This window comes from Ammospiza caudacuta, chromosome 4 (genome assembly GCF_027887145.1).
Source record: "Ammospiza caudacuta isolate bAmmCau1 chromosome 4, bAmmCau1.pri, whole genome shotgun sequence".
NCBI classification, from domain to species: Eukaryota; Metazoa; Chordata; class Aves; order Passeriformes; family Passerellidae; genus Ammospiza; species Ammospiza caudacuta.
In genome coordinates, this window is record NC_080596.1 from 70,340,393 (window position 1) to 70,363,265 (window position 22,873).

Below are 22,873 nucleotides of genomic sequence, written 5' to 3' on the forward strand. Positions count from 1 at the left end.
CTTCTACACTGAAATGCAACACACTGGTTTTCACTGAAGCATTCTTGACTTAGAATCATAACATGGAACAATGAATATTGCTTAAATTATTTATTTAGGACAAAAACATAAGGAGAAAACAGACTTTATACCAACAGCACAGAAAGAAACACTCAACCAAGTACACAACCAAAACCATACAATGAGCCTAAAATATCTAAAGTGGATGGATAGATCTCCTGCAAAGTCTCACGTAGTTTTCCTTGATTTAGAAAATTATAAACTTATTTCTGCATAAATGAGAGAAAGAGAGGGAGAGAGAACTCTCTGGAAACTTCCTTTTTGCTTATCCCTCATCCTCAAGTGTTGAATACTTTTAAAATTGTCTTGATGTGTCAATATTTTAGAAAATATTTTAGTATCATTGGAGACAAAAAAACATCATTGAGACTTTTCACTAGAAGCCTATAGGTTCTTATCTTCAACCACCATTAATCTCTGCACCATGGGTATTTAGTAGCATAGGCTTTTAACCACCTCAGTTTATAAAAGTTGGATCAATATTTTGTAAGGCATTCATGGTATTTTAAAAATGTGAAAATTTGCAGATTTTTAAGGTGACAACAGAGTTAAATAGCAATTTTATATCATTCACAAGGGGAAGTAAAATCTTCCTACAAAATTTCAGTTGTTATATATCAATTCTATTACTAATACTGTTTTAAGAAGACTTGCAGAAAAATTATTGAGTAGGCTCATTACTAATAGCAGAGCAGACCAGAGCAGAATGTTTACTTCTATTTGGAATGGATTTTAAAGTGAAAATCAAGAGACCAACAGTGCACAAATAATTATTCAATGGTCCACTTATTAGTTCCATGTTCATCTCTTCTTTCCAATTAGAAAAATCCACATCTGTGCATAATAAAAACACAGAGAATATCAGTCTTTTCAATTTTTTTTTTCCAAAAAGAGAGACTATTGGAATTTTCTAACCATTAGTAACTTGAATTAACTTGCAGAAGCAGTAATTTTTCTTCTATTAATGGTGAGAAAAATATGTTTCCAGTGTGTGTTTCTATGCATTATTTTTTCAGATTCTATAAAACCTTCTTTCCTTCACATCAGGTGAGGTACAGACCTCATTTTTCATTAACAGATAATTTTTGGCAGTGGTCAGATTGAAACTGCAGCATTTACTTATGCTAGAGCTTTTGTCTCTCCCCATTATCAATCTAGTTGCAGTGGTAAAATACTAAAATCTCACTTTGCTTTAAATCTAATTTCTTTCATCTTCTGAGTATTCTGTAGGTATTCTGACAGAACACATTTCTAGTTATGAATTTTGAGGGTTCTAAAGTTTCTATATTTTTCTTAATTTTTGTTTGCTTCATATATTTTTTCTCAATTCTAGACCTTACCCTGCAATGCAAGTAAAGAGAGACAAATAGAAGAGTTTTGTTTGTCTATCAGACAAATAGAAGAGTATCATTTATCATTTGAAAAGAAGATAACCCAATAATATATTTGAACAGGATTGTCTGCTTGTAATTTTGTTAATTTTTTAGTATTAAGATTTGATTTTTCCTATTTCCAAAACCCTAATCAATTTAATACCTCCCCTGAGACCTTGTTCATATGCATGAAGCATAAACTAAGAAATAACAAACTAATTAGAATCTCACAATCTCATTGCCAAATTCCAATCCACAGTCCAAACCCAGGTAAATTATGTTCATATAAGATTCTTATGAATAATATTTCTAGTTATTTGTTATCTCTCTGATATATGAATTTTCCAAGGAGAATAAAACAACATTTCTGCCCATTTTACACGTTGTTTAATTTCTTAAGAAATTAATTTAATTAGTTTAATTTCCTAAGATAAGGAAAATAGAGTATCATAGGACAGTTTGGTTTGGAAGAGAGCTTTAAAGATCATTTAGTTTCAACCCACTTGCCACAGACAGGGACACTTTCCACCCTACCAGGTTGCTCAAACCTCCATCCAACTTTAACTCAAACATATCAAGGAGTGGGCCATCCACTACCTTGGGCAACCTTTCTCAATGCTTGACCACAAAGAATTTCTTCCTAATATCTAATTTAAACCTACCCTTTTCCAGTTTAAAACCCCTTAGCAATACCTGAAAAAAAGCCCCTCTGGATCCTTCCAGCAGGCCCCCTTTAGGTACTGGAAGGCTGCTAGAAAGTGTCTCCAGAGCCTTCTCTTCTTCTGCCCCCTCTCTCAGCCAGTCCTCAAAGCAGAGCTGCTCCATCCCTCCGGTCATCCTCCTCACCCTCCTCTGGACTTGCTTGGACAGATCCCTGCCCTTCTCAGGGGGGATCCACAGAACTGGATGAAGAATTCCACAGGGATCACACAAGAGTTGGGGAGAGGGGAAGAATCACCTCTCCCAAACTGCTCACCACACTTCTGATGCAGTCCAGGATAGGACTGGCTTCCTGGGCTGCAAGTGCATATTGTGCACATTTCCAGTTCATTTTTAGGTTTTTATCTACCAACTTCCCCAAGTCCTTTCTGCAGTGTTGCTTTCAATCCACTCACTGACCAGCCTCTCTCCAAGTTTGAGCTTGCCCTGACCCAGGTGCAGGACCTTGCCTGAGTTGAACTTCGTGAGGTTTGTGTGGGGTCACCTCTCTCACCTGTCAATGTCCCTGTGGATGGCGTCCCATCTCTACAAACCAGCTGAAAGTGCACTCAATCCCACTGTCTATATCTCTGACAAAGGTGTGAAATAACTCTGGTCCCAACGCTGACCCATGAGGGAGAGGATTATCACTGCTCTCTGCCTGGACATTGAGCCACTGACCACAACACTGGGTGTGACCACTCAGCCAATTCCTTATCCACATCTCTCCAGTTTAGAGACAAGCATGTCATACAGGACATACAGTGTTGAATGCTGGGACAGTGTCAAATGCTGTGCACAAGTCTATTGTCCACCAACGCTGCAACCCTGCTATAAAAGTACACCAAGCTTGCCAGGCAGCGTTTGCCCTTGGTGAAGCCATGTTGTTGTCAACAATCACCTGTCACTTTTCCATGTGCCTTAGCATAGTTTCCAGGAGGATCTTCTCCGTGATCTTGCAAGGAATAGAGGTGAGACTGACTAGCCTGTATTTCCCTGGATGTTCCCTTTTTACCTTTTTTAAAATTGGGGGTTATGTTTTCTTTTCCAGTCACTGAGAAGTTCACCAGTCTGTCATGACTTTTTAAATGTGATGGATAGTGGTTTAGCAACTTCATCTATCACAAAAACAATGACAGGTTGTCGTTTGGAGTTCATGACGTGGGTGAATCAAACCACTCCTTTGGTTTCTCTTCTGTGCTGTGTCTATAGAGGAATTGCCATTGTAGCCCTTATTAACTTGTTCTGGCAGATGTCAAGACCAGTTATTTAGAAAAGAATATAAAACTATGACACATAATCTAATATGCAATCATCTCATTCAATGAGGTTTCTCTGTGATCACATATTTCAAGATAGAAGAATATTGTTTAATACTTCCTGTTAAATCTTGTGCATCTTCTATATTTTTAACAGCCATTGACAATGTTTCTGTTATTCTCACACTTATAAATGTATATGAATTACTATAAGTTAAGAGCAAGCCATTAATACTTGGTAATTTGTTCCCTAAAAGAATTTATTGTATTTCAGATATTTTTAATGACTTTAAAAAAGCAAGTTCACCTGTTTCTGGTCATTTTCTCAATCTGTATTGGTTTAAATATATTCTTTGTTTTCAGCCAAACAATACTGCAAGACTCAGTAAAAATAATGAATTATATCCTGCAGGAAAATAATTTAATGTGCAATATATTCTACTTTCTGTATTGTACAACATATAGCTAAAAGATAAAACTATATCTTAATTGCTCTGTGTTATTCATTACTCCACAAAGCTTCTTCTTATCTGAAAAGACACACCTGTGTGTATATTGCCCTCATCACCGAGGTCCCTTGTTAATTTTGCAGCCAGAGACACAGAAACATACCAAAGATGAGACCTGCTCCAGTTCTCTCACAATATTGTGGTACAGAACTTGGAATTCCCAAAATAATAAAATTACTCTATAATAAACTTTTCCCTTCCTAGATATTCCTTCATAAGTCTTTTTGGTCTCCTCTATTTCAAAAGAAAACTACACAACATATTTAGAAACTGAGGTAGTAATGAGCAAAATTGAGATGCCATATGGTTTTCGAAGATCTGTAATTTCAGAAATATCCATCTCACATTGACTCAGGTCTCACCAGTAGTACTACACTTCTGTTAAATCACAACTAACTCTGAAATCATAACCTGTTTCCTGGAAATATGAGGCCCTTTTTTGAGTACTACATTATCATAAATATGATGTCTCTTTGACTTATCAGTAGCAAAATTACATAGCTTCAATATTATATTTTTTTTTGTATTTCCCAAAAGTCTGCTTAGTCACAAATAACATAGAGAAAGGATGGCTTCAGTAAAAGTTATCAGCTCATATTCATCTTTCTTTTAGCATGTTGGTTCTGACTTCAAATCACTGTATTATTTCAAGCTTTTTCTGTGACAAAAATTCATTCACACCTTCCCAGTAATTTTAGGATTTTTTAATGTTCATATCTCTTTGAACTTTCTCACCAATAAATTAGTCTTCCTTTGAAACACTGTTAAACAAATTTGCTGCTTGAATTTTTTTTATTCACCACTTTTGTTGTTTACTCTTGACCTTGATATGATACACTGCATTTTCAGAGAGGATATATTGTTCATCCAAACAGAAGCTATGCTGTGTACACAAAAATAAGTGCATGTCTTTTTGACACTTCACAAATACCTCTACATTTTCAGGATATTAAAAAGACACACAAAATAAAAGGATCAATGAAAAGAAAAGAAAGCACCAAAGTTTTGAACTGAAAGAACATTTTGGCTACACCCTCGTTATACCCTGGAAATCCCTCTTGGTGGTACTCTACACACTAACACTACTGAACAGACAAATCTTCAGTGAAAGCACTGGGGAAAGGTGGTGTTTGCATGGCTGTGTCACTCTGTTGGACATTTGCTCTGAAAATCAGCTCACAAAAGGGAGGATGACATAGAAGTGGTCTGCCTTAGCTATGTAAGAGCTCACAGCCTCTTGTAAAGGTCTATCCATCATTATTCATTTGAAGTGGATTTGTATTTGATTATGCAGTGCTCCAGATATTATTGAAGGAAAAGAAAGAGATAGAAGGATAATGAAAGAGAGAGAGAGAAAGACCAAAAGAAATAAATGCTTTGGGGCAAAAGTCACATTCTGAATTGAATTAATGTCTTTTAAAAAGGACACAATGTAAAGCAATAATCTGGCATGCAGATCTAGACTAGGAAAAGGGAAAAGAAAAAGGGTTCTGTTAGACTGCGAAAATGTGTGTTTCATTATTGTTTCTTCTTAACATTAAGAATGTAGTAAAAGAAGTATAAGTGTTCATAAATGCCTTGTCCAGTTTAGTGCACTTTATAGTCCTGAAAGGAAAAGAAAATTTATAAACAAATTGCTTCTTCAAAGAATTGATATATATACAGGTATACAGGTTTCTCAGATATTTCCTTTACTATTTTTAAAATATTTAGTAATTATTTCATAAAAATTTGTCCCCTCTTTCCATATGCTTATAGTGTCTTTTTTAACTGTTTGAGAAAGAAGATAACTTGGTAAAAGCAAGGTAAGGTATAATTTTCTTGAATTGTTCCTAAAAGTCAAATTTGCTGTACAGCTATAGCATTGGTTTATTGACTTTCTAAACATTTGTCCTTCTTCTACTTGCCATGAATTCTGGGCTTATCTGGAAAAGATTGCATTTTGCCTTGGTAAGGATTTGAAATGGAAAGCCCAAAATAGAGTGAATGGCTCTGAATATTCAGTTGCTTGCTGTGTATCCTTTTATGAATTTATGACATTTGAATTCTATAACAGAGCACTGAAACACAACCTTCTAGATCATAGGAATATAAAAATCATTAATGTTTTGAGTTATTCTGAGGACACAAACAGAAAACCTTTACTTGAAGAAAAATATAATACCCAAACAATAAAAAATTTCCAAGAAATCTGATTAATAAAAAAACATCAAACTCATTGACCACAGTCAAAATAGGAAGCATTTTGACATCAGCCACTGAAGTAACATCATAGCATTCATTTTGCTATTTCTTCTGTTCTCAGTCTTATAGGGGAATAACTATAACTAACTACTCATTCTGTTAAAAAATCCAGGTGAGAAGGAAGAGTATGTTTCCCTATTTTTAAACAGTCTTCACAAAAGCAATATTATTTCATACACGGGCAAGTTCCTTATCATTTTCCTGCAATGCTTCTGTACATCACACTCCAAACAGCAACAGAAAAAAATAAAAATCTTGGTAAAACTTAGCAAACACTCTTAGCATAGAAGCCTGTTTCCTTTATAGCTTTGACTCTACTAGATTTGAAATTCAGCAGATCACAATCCATGCAACCCTTAAACAAAGCATCAAGTAACCTCAGTTTCAACTTAGTTCCAGTTTTATTCTTGTACACGTCTTCAGCGAGGCTAACTAACAACAGAGGTGGTGGATAGAGAGAATCTTTGTCAGAAAAATAAGGAAGAAAAAAAAAAAAGAGAAAGAAGAAAGCCTTTTCCTTAATCAGGCCCTCTTCTTCTCTGTAGGGATGTTCAAACAGTTAAGAGAGCACCTGCTGTTCATGGGGGAAAAGCATTTGTTCAGCCAAAGGAAGTATTTTGCATAAAGCCGCGTGGATCAAGAGTGGCACCCAGCGGCTGATGCTTTGCCACAGCAATGCAGGTCCAAAAGCTGCACTTCCCTGACCTTCTGTCTGATGGGCTTTCTACATGGAAGGAATAACTCCTAAACCAGTCTGGCTTAATAGGATTAAGCCAAATGATATTTGGTTGGTTTTTATCTTTTACTAAAGTCTTTTAATATTCCGAACAACATGCAATGCATGATGTTTTCAAATACCAGTTTTATATAGGTTTTAGGCAGACTTTTACTAGTTAGGGCTAAAAATAGCATGCAGACAACGTGAAAGAAGAATGACAAAGTCAAGGCGAAAGAAAACTTTGGTAATTAATAAAAACAAAATGGCATCTTGGCAAAATACAGTGAAAGTCTGTATGTTTAAGCAGTGATTACATGTAACAAAATTTTATTCTAATTTTAATTAATAATATATTATAATCATAATATTAATAATGCATTAAGATTCCATCACCTAAAAGTAAGCACACACATTATTTCTGTAAGGAATTACCTATATGGTTGCACTCACACTGTTTCTTCTTAAGTCCTTATCGTGCCAGTGAATCAACACAAAAGACTGCAAATTCGTCCAGACACAACCTGTGTTTTAAGATTTGCAGGCAGGATTAACTGAAATGGAAGGAAAATAAAAAGGATCTATATTTAAATTTTGTGCTTTTTCTCTCAAAGTGCTAAGGTACAGATAACTAAAGGGTGTTCCCTTACTGTTTGTGAGGGAACAAATAATACCAAAATTACTCATCTTTCGGGGTAATCATTATGAGGATTTTTTCCTGCCTGGTGCTATGGATAGGAGTATTACTTGGTGTGTGACAACAGAGCCTACCTATTTCACTGTAGATGGTTAATCACTTCTTCACCACAGAACACACAGATACACACAAACACACACAAATCACTACATAACTATATATATATTTATTATCCAAATAAGATGAACTATCCTGTTCAGACTGCTGAACAGCATTTGTTGAATTACTGCCATCATATGCAGCTAGTGTTACACTGATGGTAAAAACTGTAACTGAAAATCTGCAGTGCTGAAAACCAGGACACAAACTTAGAACTTAAGGTGAAAAAACATATAAGACTGCTCCTGGAGGATACAAACTGCAGAGGAGGTGGCCTAATCTTCAGATAAATTAGGTTTCCTAAAAAATACAGGTGCATTTGAAAACTGAAAAAAAAAATCCAAAAAAACCCAACCAATAAACAACTCCACTTTTTTCTTCTAACTATATATTTGTTAATAAGCTGATGCTAAGGAAAGCTTTTCAATAGGTGCTCTAACATTTTCCTACAAAGATTCTCTTCCACTTGTATTTTCAAATTCAACCACACAGTTGTTTTTTTGGTTTTTTTTGGTTTTTTTTATTTGGTTGGGGTTTTTTGAGCAAACTGTGTAGTACCCTGTTCTAGATGAAGTTTTCACTAGCTAAGACAGCATTGTTTTGAAATGCCAGAAAAATGCTGTCTGCCTCTTGCAGTCTAGGTCTTGTCTCTCTCCAAAACAGCCAGTTTTGGAGGTACCACTGCTTTCTATGAAGCAGATTCCAGCGCTCTGGCTGAGAATCCCAAAAAGTATTTTGTATTCCATCTTTTCTGAAGAAGGAACACAAATACAGCTAGGCAGCCTAAAAAAACATCTCCAAATTCTTCCATCCAAAAATTACCTGCAAGAGCTCAAAATCCATTACTGCTTGACAGATGATAAGGACAGAATCCTATGGCATGAATATAGGACTGAATTCTACATGATTTGTTAATAAAATTTTTTAAAGTCTGTATGTATATATATACATGTATATATGTATTACAAAATACAAAAAGGCTAGTTGCTTTCATGCTTAAAACTTTAAGAAACAAAAGGGTTTGTGGTGTTACCATTCCAAGGAGACATTCTCCTCCAAGCATTCTCTGCACTGCCCTTCTACCTGCCAAAGACAGTCTGATTAACACTTCCCTCTGGGAATCATTTCTGCCAGACCAACCCTCTGCTTTATCAGCTCCTTTGTAGCTTAGTGAAACAGCATCCATGACCTTTTGAAACCTCCTTGACCTTATATTAGAGTTTTCCGTGGCTGAGAAATGTGATCACTTCTTCCAAAAGAATATTTGACAGCTATATTCAGTCACCCCAGAAACACTGTTGTCCCAGTTATCACTGGCAAATAAAAATCAAGCAGTTAGGTGGTATTTGATATAAACAAAGCACTCGCCCACAGCAAATTTCCTCTGCACACTAGAAAGAAGTTTACATTTCAACTCATAACCACTTACATTAGAAAAATTACACTTTGTACAAATATAAATTACAAACCATGAATGGGGCTTATTATTAGCTTTTATAAGGAAGAAAGATGTAAAAGTAATAAACAACCACAACAGGATAGTTCAGGATGACTGGACTAATATTATGCTTGCTGTGTTTCAGCAAATGAAGGCCATCAGAGAATATTTGAGGATCAGGAGAAATTATTTTACTCCCTTTGGAAAGATGTTTCTTTACAACAAGGACATTGGGCATTTTCATACACACTGTTATTTGTGCTGTGTCTATTACAGGCAAGCTTTTAATGAACTGACACAGCTATTGCAATTAACACTGTTCCACACCAGCTACATGGGAGAAACTCACTGCTGGACCAAGGAATTGCATTTCACAGTCTCATTTTACAATAGCTATCAGTTCATGCAATTTTTAGGGAGGCATTATTATATACTGAGAGATCTTGGATTTCCCATCCCTCCCTTGACTAATCTTATTACTCAGAGTTCAGATGTTTTACCACTACTAATAAGTATTATTTAACCATTCCAGTTTGATATAGGTGAGCAAATTTCGTACCAGAATTAACCTCAGAATGGCATGCATTAAGCAAAAACATGCATTTTTTAATTGAAAAGTCACATGGATCTTAACCTCATATCCTCCTTCAGTTGTCAACTTAAGTACACAGGTTCTTTGTCCACATGGTAAAGGCAACTTACAGCCCTCACCAAGAAGTCTCAGGTCCTGTTGATTTTTTTGCCAGATGACCGAGTCCTTCACAAGACATTGTTTGACGTCTCTGCCTTTCAGGTGGTATCCCTGGGAGCAGACACACTGCTGTTATACAGAGCTGGCCCCTTTCCCTGTGACCATTTCTCCCTTTGCCTGCCAGCCATGCAGCAGACCCCACCAGCCTGGTACTTGCATCACTACGAAACACAGAGTTGTACACTAAACCCTCCTCCTGCACCAAAGGGAAGCAAGCATCAAAAAGGTGGCTGCAGAGAACATTTCAGAACTCCAGTAATAACTATGTGTACTTTAGAGCAAGCAAATTCTCTCCCAGCTTTTTGGTGAGTCATAATTAAATGAAGACTTAAATATTGTAGATATTGTTATGACATGCATGATTTTAAGGAAGTATTCAATGCTTGGAATGTGTTGTAATCATCATTAAATTCGAGGTGAGGTGAGATAGAAAAAGCAACTCACACAGAATAATGAATTGCTGCTCCTATATAGTAGTCCTCATGCCCTGGTCACAAAACAACAAACTCAGGAGACTGAATGACCACCTGGCAAATCAATGATAACTCACAATTGCATTCTTTCACTCTTATCCCAGAAAACCAGTAGGCTCAATATTTTTCAGCTTTCATTACATTTCAGAATAAATTGGAAGAGAGAAATTTTATATTCTACATGGAACAATAACTTATTCAAGAATTCCAACACTTTGTTTCAACATAGAGCAAACTTTCCACAATAGCTTCTGCTCTGAATTTTTAATTTATATCTTTAATTTAGTTTTCTGTAGGCTCCTTTGCATTGCCACATTGTGATTCAGCTAAGCTCAAGTTCACAGTGTTGAATAAGCCTTCCAAGCAAGCTAAAGAATTTTTATGTCTTAGATCCAGTTGAATAGGTTGCTGCATTAAAACCATTGACGTGTGTAAACTAAACCTTACTCACTCTTAGTGTTGGGATAAAATATTCAAAACCATAAAATCTGCCCTCAGAAACTCTGGAACCTGCTTTAGCATTAAAGATAGCATCAACACATCCCATAAGATAAATGATGCTTGTCTATTATTACAATATGTAAGTATATGTATATATTTCATATAAATTCCTTACTGAAACAAAAATTACTGTGACAGTCTATATCAGCAACATTAAGGTAAAATCTTTGTTTTATTATCACACCAAATGAATATTTTTAATTGGCACACTGATATCAAAAGATGCTTTTAGAGAAATTGGAATATATATGAAATACCTAGAGCATATCCCGGCTGCTCCACAGTGTCACACTGTGGCTTCCTTACACTTCAGTAGAAACAATAACATAGAGGAAGTACCTGGCTTTACCAGTAGTAAAGTTTTTGCTTCAACTAATGGTCCATATTCAGAAGGAAGACAAAAAAAATATAAATATTTGAGCTCCCACAACAGCACCTTTATTCTCAAGTGTTCTGAAACCTATTCAGCACTGGTCCCAGAGGAGTGGAGAGATGTGCATTTGAAGCACATGCTTCCCAATTCCCATCTGAGATATTTTGGCTTCATCCTTCTTCTACTACATATCAGAGATCTTCATCTGTATTTTGATGCCAATCAAGACAGCCATGATTCCAAGGACAATTTCAGAAGACAACTAAAATACCCAGGCTGGCAATTCAGCTTATTTTCCTTCCTTCAGACAGCAAGGAGAAAACTTTGGATGAGACAGCTGACTTTTCCTTTTCAAGTATTTCCTTTGAAAGATTCCGATTGCTGGGCCCGCTGATGCTGCAGTTTTGGTTTTTTTACAGCAGGACAGCCATTGAAAGGATCAGAAAACTGTCAATTCCATGTTTTCTCGCTAAGGTGCAAACAGCTGAGCCAAACTGAAATTCTATTATTTGCAGATAAAGTGGAAACTGTGAGACGATCAGGATGTACCTGTCCTACACTGGTTTTTTTCCCAATATACTTTGAGTTAAATATTAATTTTCAGGGAAAGGTAACCTGCACCATAAAACAGAGCTTAGAAATAAAAAAAAAATAAAATTAAAAAAAAAAAAAAACACAGAAGAAAAAAGGGGAAAAACAAGCTGGTATCAACTGTGACTGTGTGAAACTAAAGATCATGCCAGAGAGCCTAATAGCAGTGCAGTGGTCACAGAAGCCTGGTGTTTAAAAATTAATTTCCAGTTTGAAGCTGTTAGTGCCAGTGCCAAGAGCATACAAAGTACATTTGTTCATCACCAGAGCTAGTTTCAGAGTAGAAAATTCAAGAGAAAGACAATGAGGCCTCTCCAGTTTCTAAAATAGATCTGGGAAATGTTTAAAATCTCCAGGCAATGAAAAATAGATTTCCACAAAAGAATAGCTAAAGGGCAAATTAGAGAAATATCTTGTCACATTTTACATGACTATAAACTTGTCTACTTCACAAATGATGGCCTCCTATTAATTAGATAAAAAGCTAATCAGATGTAATTTAGTTTTCTCTGAAATAGATATTTAGGGAACATATTCTGCTCCCTCCACTTCCACTTGAAAGAAAAGAGATATTTATTAGACCATTGACTTCCTGAGACAGAAACAAATATTATACCACTTTTCATGCTGTAAGTGAAAAGAGAAACAGATTTGCAAATTCAGTCACTGAGCTGTAAATACATTCCCGCAGCTACTCACAAGCATAGCAGAAAGATTTCATTGTACCCATCCAAGATGTCACCATGTGCACTGAGATCAAACAGTTTGTACTTTCATCTGTGAACACTGAGAACCTAAAATTCCTGAACAAGTCTGAGCACGCCTGACCAGCAGTTCTAATATTTTAAGAGAGGTATTGAGAATGTGTTTTATCTATGCAGGCACTATCACCTGCTCCACTTCCAGCACTTCAGTGAATGAAAGCAGTGACCTAACGAGATAACAGTTCACACTGCAGGAGCACCAAAAGCAAGCACATTCTGAAATTATGAAAGCCAAGACTGTTCTAAAGACCAGCTTTTGATGGTTGATAGAATTCTTTCTGTATGAGAAGGGGATGAAAATAATTTTTGTTTTTAGAACAACAGGGAATTATTCACCCTAAACAAAATTTGTATTGAGATCTGTTCAGTAGACAAAGATTATTTATGTGAAAATGCTTATTTTTTAGACCTACTAGACAGATAGACAAAAATGTCCTTAAACATTTTGTGGATTCAATTGTTTGCTACTCTCTATTCAGGGCATGTCAGTGGTCATCTAATACTTAGAGTTTCTTTCTCTTCCTTGATTGGTTGGTTAAGTGTTTTTAAATGGAAAAATATATTAATCTTTTTATTGCAGAAATACTTATTTGCATGCAAATACATGTCTCTATAAGTAGAGTAGCTATTCTCCAAAAATCCATTGGAACAATAAGGCATTCACATGAATATTTGTAAATAGTAAATAAAAAAGGGGCAGGAATATGGAGAAGCATGACAGCTGTTCAGAATTTATAGTTATGCTTGCCAGCATCTTGAAAAAAAAAATTGAGTCGCTCTGATTACCCACTGCATGTTCTTTGCTGAGCCATGCCCCAGATGAGTGGCTGCAGTGAGTGACATTTCACGTGACTTCACAGCACAGTTAGAAATACCAGCTAAGAGTTTAATCTTAAAGCAGCAACAAAATATGAATGAAAGCAATAATGGAATGATAATGAGCTTTCAGCCTCGCAGCTGGCAATGTAACAAGGCCTATGGCTGGCAGCTGAAGTTAGGCAAGCACAGCCTTTTAATCAGGTACACATTTTTAACTGTGAGGGGAAGTAATTAGAACAGGTTATACAGGTTCCTCTTGGCAACTTAAAAATTAAGAGAGTATTTTCTTTCATTGCAGGTGAAAAGTTGAGGATGTTCTATGGCCTATAGTCTGAAACTAAATCATCACACTGAATGTATCTGATCACTTATTCAGAAAGTCCTTCAACGAGATACTGGCTTTGCCATCTGCTAACTACCACAGATATTAAAGTTGTAATGCTACTGGAATTGACACAGCTTAAAACCCAAGAGAAAGCAAGACTTAAAAGGAGATGAGATTTTTCTGAAAAGGTTAAGTGAAAAGGGGAAACAGGACTAAGGAGACAAGCAAGATTAAGGGAACATAAATTATTCTATAGGTTGAAACAGATACAATGCATCTGTTAGGTTAGGAATAGTCATTCCGTGTTTAATTTATTATGTTATTCATTTTTATTAACATATTTATTATGTTTGAAAGGAAAAAGGAGGTCAGTAACTGTAGAATAGATAAGATTTTGCCAAGAATGAGAAAAACAGAAAAGAAAATTATTCCAAAGGTTATATTTCCCCTACTGTGCATGATGAGCACTCTGCAAACCCCAAAATCCATTCCAAATGTGTTCTAAGTGTTCAATAATGCCACAAATAAAGAAAATAAGCATCTTTTCTATTAATTATTTAGAAAACAGTATCTTTAACTCAGTTCTAGCTGTACAACTTTAATAGAAAGGACAAAGCAGGACAAAGAAGTGCCAATTTTTTCTATATCCACTGCATCAAGGTTTAGTACACGGACTGAGGAGAACACATATACTTATTAAAGATGCTGACAGTGGCATAAAAAGTAATTACAGTATTGTGCCTCCCTTTATAACAAACTATACTTCCCTATCATAGTTTGAGGTGACTCCAAACCTTAAATTAGAATTCTCAGGGTTTCCCACATAGGCAAACACTGCAGGATTTGAACAAGTGGATATGCTTACTGCTCATATTGCTTACTGCTAACTGTAATTATGGCATTTATGAATTTAAACCTTAATAAAAAAATGCAGTATCTCCACTGCTTTTGTACTTGAGATGACACTTTTGGTTTTTCCTCAAATGCTGTATTAAAAATGGGGGGACATTCAGAGGGTAAAAGAGAGAATTTTTTTCCCCTTCCTTCTCTCCATTTTTCTCTTTTCAACTCAGGTACTGAGGTTCTTGGAGAGGCTTCCATGCAATACACAGAAACACTGATGCAAACCCTTAAATATTTGTTAAATCTTTCCTGAAAATAAATTAATGAATGAAAAAGAATTGTTTGCAGCAATATTTCCTGTCTCAAGATCTAAATGACGTTTGAGGAAACTGGTATCTCTGCTAAAGGAGAAGAATCTATAACCAAGAAGGCCTAGGAATTTGTGAAGAACAAGACTGTCTTACTAATTTCCTAGCACTTTGTGAGCATGTAATTAAATGCATGGATAAAGAGGATTCAGCGGACATAAAGTACTTGCCTCTTTCAGAAACACTTGAGAAGATTCAACACTAAAAGCTTAGACAGGAACAAAGCTGCCTCAAACATAGTCTTGGAAGGTGGGAAATATTTTATTAGATGAAAGCTAATGTAAAGATAGAAAACAAAGGTTTAAGACTTGATAGTTTCTGTCTGGGATAGAGAAGAACCCCAAGAGATGTCCCATGGGGATGACTTTGGGGACTGTCTTGGTTGTCTAAGAGCTGAAACATGCAGGCTAGAGGGGTCACTGGTCTGCCTCAGTAGACTGGTGCCCTGCGCAGCTCTCTGTCCTCTTCTAGCTGATTGTGTTTTTCCAGTACTTTGAGTTTATGCTTTTACTGAAGAACAGAAAATAAGTGAGGAAAAAATTAGAAAGAATTTGCATGAAATGTTACATCAAAAGTCCAGGTCTGAACCAACAACCTATCAGACCCCTATCTAAGCATGAGCATATGCTAGTTATGTGGCTTTTCAGAGGGCATGCCAGAGTAGAGATAGCTCAGCCTACTTTAATCAGAATATCTCTGAGCAGTTTACAACATTGTTCATAACCTCTGTTGTTTTAAGTTGTCTAGGCTTTTGCTTTATTCCTAATATTGCATCTTAGAGAGAGGAATATCCATTTTCTGTTGGCTTTATTTTTGCGCTGTTGGCTTTGTTTTAAGCATCATGTCTTATCCACCAGCAGCAGTTTAGTAAGGCCTATTACATTTTGACCGTCTGAAACATGTAGCTGTGACAATAAGGTGCTGCTGTAGTGAAAATAGCCCTTTCTACCAAAGGAACAGCAGTATACTTGACAGTGAAAATGCAGTAAAATCAATTTTGGCCCCTCTTTGGCTTCTGTGAAGGTTATCTCCTTTTGTAATTGATTCCTTCTTATTCTTTTCATAATTTCCCAGTACTGTAGGTGCCATTGAACAAGGTAACCCACGCATGTGCATTGACCCTGAGAGCAGCCCCACACAGCAGCGCCATCAGCGAGGGATGACTGGGTGAGGAGTGGCACTACCCGAGGCAGTCCTCATGGAGGCAGCCTCAGTATTTATTGGGAGCTGCAGATTTCACATGGTTTAGGTAGCTTAGGATCCTTAATGAAAGGATCCCTTGAACAGGCTCATTTCCAGTTTGTCTGAGATTATTACTCCAAGGACTGTACAAGTTCACACGCTTAAAGTATTCATAAATCTCAGATCTCTGAATCTCATAAACTTCCTTTATCTCCTATTCTGCTACATTATTTACTTAGTTTTTTGTGGGGAGAGAGAGCTTGCTAAACTCCTGTTTAGGATATAACTAATATAGCTTAGAAATACAGCTTTTAAAATTTCCAAATAAGTACATAATTGTATTAGCATGAAGCAGAATTTTAAGAAGAAATTCTGTGAACATTTTCATTGGTCTTTCTCCAGAATTTCTTTGCCATTTGTTTCCACCTTTCCGTGTTCCATGTTTGCCTAGGTACCACAGACAACTGTGGCAGAGGGGACATGCAATGCAATCAGACACCTTCAGCAGAGGGGACATGCAATGAGACCTTTTCCCTGCACCACTGAGAAATGATGTCCCAACAGAAGACTTCTGCTATTAAAATCAGTGAACACAGAATTGCAACCACAGCCTGAAGTCTGCAATGGCTCTGAGGCAGCTCTTTAGATTGGAGGTCGTCTGCCTGGTGATGTTATAGCCCTTACATAAATGTACTACCAGAAGTCTGGTAGTACTTTCATGGTTCTCACAGGAATATATTATCTGGTATATTCTCCATCTAGAATGAGCCTTTTCAGTTAAAAGAAAATCTAAATTCCTAGAGATCTGAGATTGACATCCTAAAGCCCTAAATAGGAGCATCTTTTGTTCCTAAAAGCTCTGAGAAACACAAACGTTATGCACAGGCCATGAAAAATAAATAGAAACCCAGAATATTTATGATTATTTTAGATATATGATTTATATATACATTAATGTTTGAAAGAAAAAAAAATCAGGTATATGATTTATAAAGATAATTTTCCTGCAATTCTTAATAATTTTATTATTCTTTGTCTTTGTTTTGCACTTCAATAGATTACTTTGCTTTGTAATGAATATCAATGCATCAAAACTTTTGCTAAAGTATTTTAATTTAAATGGTTGTATTTACAGTTATTATATCATATTAATATTCCAGTAGGCATAAAATTTTCACTAAATAATATTGAATAATTAAGAAGAAATACATTATTGATCAGATAGGAATGGTTTCATACAATATAAAATGCTATTGTGCTAGGCTGTGTTTTTAATATCTGTTATTGAAACCTCAAGTTGATATTGGTAAATTACTTTCCACCATATAGACTAAGGAAATTTTTAATTGCAAAACTACTATGGTAGAGATACAGAGGGCATTATCTAGTTTTGTAAATATGGAAATGAACATAAGTCTTGCTTATTCCCCAATCCAAAATAAAAAATGGGGGAGGGGTTTCAGGTACCTGAAGATAGTAAAAGATAACTTTTCTACTAACTGTACTTGTTAGGAAGTTGTCTAGTTACTGTAGCATCTCACAATTCCCTTTACATCGCTGCCCAAAGGGATAGCTTATCAAGTAATTCTTTATGTATAGATGCTCTGCTTTGTTACATGCCTTGTGATATTCTTCAGAAAAAGCCTGAAATAAGTATTATGGGGGACAAATAGGAGATTTGTGATTACAAAAAGGAGATCATATTCTGAAATTAAGGTGATTGAGACTTTTCTCTGGCAAAAATAGTCTGTTGATGTAGAATTTCACAGTTTGAATTTTCTGTGGAGTCTCCTGGTTTCTCTTCATAAATGTTTAAGGAATAGTCTTTGAAAATGCTCTCATACAGAAACTTTTCAGCCCTACTTTTCTTTTTTGACCCTTTTCTTGAAAATAAACCTTACAAATATCAAGCAAATCTAATACAAAGGTGATGTTCCCCCTATGTATTAACCTTGAATCTTCAGGAAATTAACTTCCTGTGATATCATTGTTTCTTTCCTTTCCCTCAAGTGTGCAGACATTTTTGATCTTGTTTTCCAGGTCTGGCTCTGTTGACAGGGGAGTCTCAAAGGCTTTCTCTGAACTTGGGGACCTACATACCTGAGCACAGCCCTGCTGGCCACTCACTGGCCACAGGGGATACAGCTGCACACCTTCCTTTCCCCAAGGGTGAAGGAAAACTCCTGTGTCCTGCAGTGTAAAGAGCAGCAAGTGACTGGTGATGCAGCGGGATGGGCCAAAAAACAGGAGCAGGATCTGGAGATAACAGCAGAGGGAATCAGTAGGGAAGTTAAATATATTGTGGATCTAGAGAGAGACAGCTATATCATGAGGGGAGATGGAACACCTGCCATAAATGCACAAAGAGGACACACGAAATTGATATTTGTACAGATTCTAATTATTCTCAAAATTTCAGTTAACATTCCTAACTGTCATAATCTGTGATGCACTCAAATGGCAGAGAATTTGATGCCTGAAATAATATGAATGCCAGAATCAGTGCAGGGTTCTACCAGCAGTCCATCTCTAGTAGAATTCTAGGATCAAATCCCTGAGATGCATAACAGAAATAGAGAAGCAAGCAGCATAAACCTGCTGAGGTCTCTTGACAAAGAAGTAGAATGAAGCTGAGACTGGCAGCAGCTGGGCTTGGGAGATGGAGAATGGTTCTTTCTGTAGCAGCATTCTGCAAACCCTTGGATGCTGCCATTGGAATCTAAAGTGGCTATACGCTGATTAAAAGTACTTCTTACTGGCCAAATTTAAAATGTTAGAAACAGCTGTTCATCAGAAATCCTAATGCTGTGTGTAACTCCAGCACGTCAAACAAAGCAGCACAAAGGTATCTCAGTTGAGGTCTGGAAGAGTGATGATACAAATAATTTTACTTACCAGTCATTTTTGCCTGAAAAGAGGATAATCCAGATTGCTCTTCATCCTAGAGGGACTCAAACCTTCTACCTAAAGGTAAACAACACTGGCAGCAATAACAAAAGTGCAGGGGTAATTATAACTCAATACTGAAAAGCATTTGAGTAAAGATTTTAAATTTAAAGTGGACTTTGTGTGTTCTGAATGACACAAGTAGTGAGATAATTACTCTCTTCCACTAAAAAAAAAAAAGAAAAACTTCATTAAGATGGGAGATGTTTTAGGGCTCCTTGATTTCTCTGCTTTTTAAATGATAGAATTTTATTTAAAATTCTAATTCTTTCTGTAAAGTATTTCATTAAGTATTTTCATACAGAAAATATGTACCTAAACAGCATAGAATAAAACATTCTTTATCTGTACCTCACTCAAAACTTTTTTTGTCTTTTTTTTAAGTCAGTTTAACCCATCATAAAATTCTGTTTTGAGACATATACTTTTACAACATTCTGTTTTGAGACTGCTGTTTAGAGCATGAAACTTCTTTAGCAGGCATTACATACTTACATTAGGAGTTATGTTACAGTATTTTAGCACTTAGATTATTGGATTGTGTCTATTGGGAAAGGGAACGACATTCATGAATATGGTTTTTTGTTTGAGTTGTGTATCTTTTATTCATTTCTCTTTGTTGTTTTACTTGATAGAAACCAGGAGACATTGTTTGTCTTGCATTTAAGGAAATATGAGTCAAATTTCTCAAAGTGAAATCAACATATGAAAAATAATTAAAGAATCATGCAAATGCTTGGACTATGATGGAAATAAATCTGATATAAACAATAACAAATGATTCAACTTGGGTTTAAATATCAATTACATCTATAGATATGTAATTTTCATCTTCATTTTTATATTCATCTTAATTTTTATATTGCCACTGAACCATTAAATAAAACACACATAACCTTTTCAAAAACACAACAGTATGTGCAAATACAGCAACAATCAAAATAAATATGCTCACTGCTATTGAAAAGCATGCTTCTGTTGGTTAAATTCACTTGGGAATATAATTTTCTGTCACAGCAAAAATATAATTTTACTTTAATCCCTATAGATACTTTAAAATTTACAGACAGTCCAGGGCTGTATTGCCATACAAATGGGAATATTCTTGATAGATTGGGTTACAAAGTGTAAAATTGACTGCAGAGAAAATCCTGGAGATTTTTGCAGCAAGTGAGTCCTGGTGCAGGGGTGCGGGGGAATCATGAGAGTGTTTCTAATATGGCATTTGCAGGTGCTGAAATGTTATTACTAAGCTACCAACTGCTCTGAGGAGTCAGATGTGAAAAATTCATTCCTGGTATCAGAGGATCCACCACTGAAACAAGGTAAGAAAGAATTTGTATGCGAGTGGCTTCAGTTTCTGCAGAAATCTTTTGCACATCATGAAACCTGAAAGGCTCCTCATTAGGATTCATTTGTAGATAAATGAACATGCTTTGCATGAAATCCAAACAGAAACTCAAGTGAAAAAGCTGCTTTTTAAAAGCCTGGAAGCAATTTCACAGACATTGCAATGCAGCAGTTTCCAAATAATTTATTTAAATCTCTGACTGTAGGTCCCATTTTTTTCTAATTATGAATTGGAAGCACCAGTTTTCAGCATGTCCTGATAATGCTGTGCTGAACCTGTAAACCGTTCAATATGAAATTATCATGAAACAATAGAATACTGAGTAAATCTCAAATCAGTGGGAACAGAATAACCTCAGGTGTTGGAAAATGGCTCCACAATCTTTCTCAAAGGCTACCTGCATTCAGCCATGTTTGCAACTTGGCGTTTCAGCATCTAGATAAGTTTTGACCAGGGAATAAACCATAAGTGCAGGAGGAATCATGCTGGTGAGGGACATGGCAGCCCTCCTGCTGCTAGCATCATATGGCATTGAGCAACAGGGGAAAAAATTGAGGTCCCCATCCAGCAAAATAAATATACTTTAACATTAAATGTTCAAGCAGCCACAATGAAAAGAGATTACACAAGAATAAACCCTATTAATAAACTTATCTGTACGTTAACCTATTCAACACAGGGGATCACAGAAATGGAGATTTGCCATTTCTGCATGTAACATCAGTGGGATACACTCTGATTCCTTCCAAGGAAGGACATTCTTGCTGGTGGTGGCACCTCAGCCTCGACCGCAGGTGTCGCTCAGCCCGGGTGAATTCAGCCGTGCTTGCCTGGTGCTGGTGTCCCGGCAGTGGCAGGAGGAGCTGTGGGATGGCTGCAAACTGCTGGCTCCAGCCGGTTCCAGCGGACCCACCACAGGGCATGGAGGGCTTCCTCAACCAACATCTGAGAAAGGGCAAAGATGAACGGCAGCTGTGAGAGAGAGGAGCGACAGGAATCAGAAACTGCCCTGCAGACACCTGGGTGGAGTCCGTGAAGAAGGAGGGCAAGAGATTCTCAAGGCACAGGAGCAGGGATTCCCCTCAGCCCATGGAGGACACGGATGTTTTATCCACAGGGGAGCAGATATCCTTCTCCAGCCCCTGAGGATCCACCACTGGAGCACGTGGGCTGCATCTCATGGAAGTGACCCATGCTTGAGCAGTCTGTGAAGAACTTAAGCCCACGGGAAGGAAATTGGAAAGGTTAGTGGAAGACTGCAGCCTGTGGGATGAACCCCATGCTGGAGCAAGGGAACAGCAGGAGGCAAAACCAGTAGCAGGGAAAGTTTATTTTAGTTTCTCAGTATAAACCTGTGCTTACCTTGACATTTCCTTTTCTGTTTTGCCACTCTGCAGGAATATATGACATATGAAAAAAAAAAACCTCTCCTTGCTCATAATAATAAAATTTCTAAAAGCAGGTTAGCCCATTTTGAAATCCTGAATTACCTTTATTTAAATTATCATGTTTTCTCACTCTTTTGAGGTAATACATGAAAAGATCATGACCAAAAATCAGCAAGAAAGCAATAAAATTACTTTCTTTCCAATTCCATTTCAATTGTTTCAAGTGAAACAAGTTTTATTGAAAAAATTATGTTCTTTTTAAAGCATCTAAAATATTTTCATATGCATTTTTATTGAATTAAATACAAAATTTCCTTATATTGGTACTCTTGGCCCATATAATCAAGTTCACAGCAGTATTAGTTAAGGACAGGTAATTTTACACATAAATAAAATAATCACGGAAAAAAGCTTTGCCACAAACATTATGTTGAAAATTTCATTAATCATAACACAGATGGCGTGAAAATCATGCTGATTCTTAAAGTTAAGCAATACGATTCAAATTCTAGATAAAAGAAAATATATGACCTAGATATCCCAGGAAAGCGAGCCAGAAGCTCTGGAATTTTGAACACTAGAAAAATGCTTACAAATTTTATCTCATTAATTATGTGTAAAAATTATTGAAGGAATAATTTCAAATAAAGGAAAAATAATACAATACTTTTTATAAAAAATATATTGGTTTTCTCAATTTATTTATTTTGCATCTGGTTTTGCTTGTGTTTTATACTTAAAGCTAATACTTTGCTTCAGCAACACTCTTTCTTTACCTCATTCTTTTACAGTATTAAAAATAATACGGGAAGGAGCCAAAAGTCCAAGTAAATAGGCACCTGGTTTTTTGCTGCATGGATTTGAGCACCACTGAAGTCCTGTGTTCATCTTTAGGCCGTGGCATATTATAGCAACATTATCTCCATACATGGCACATTATAGGAGCATTATCTCCATACAGGGCACCAGAATGGAGCTGGGAAGAAAACCTTGTGCCTCTCCAATGCAGGATCACTCTCAGCTACTTCATTCCCGACAGATCATGTTAGTCACGTACTCAGAGGCTCCTTTAACTCCTTAGACAACATGCAGTACCTCATGGGAA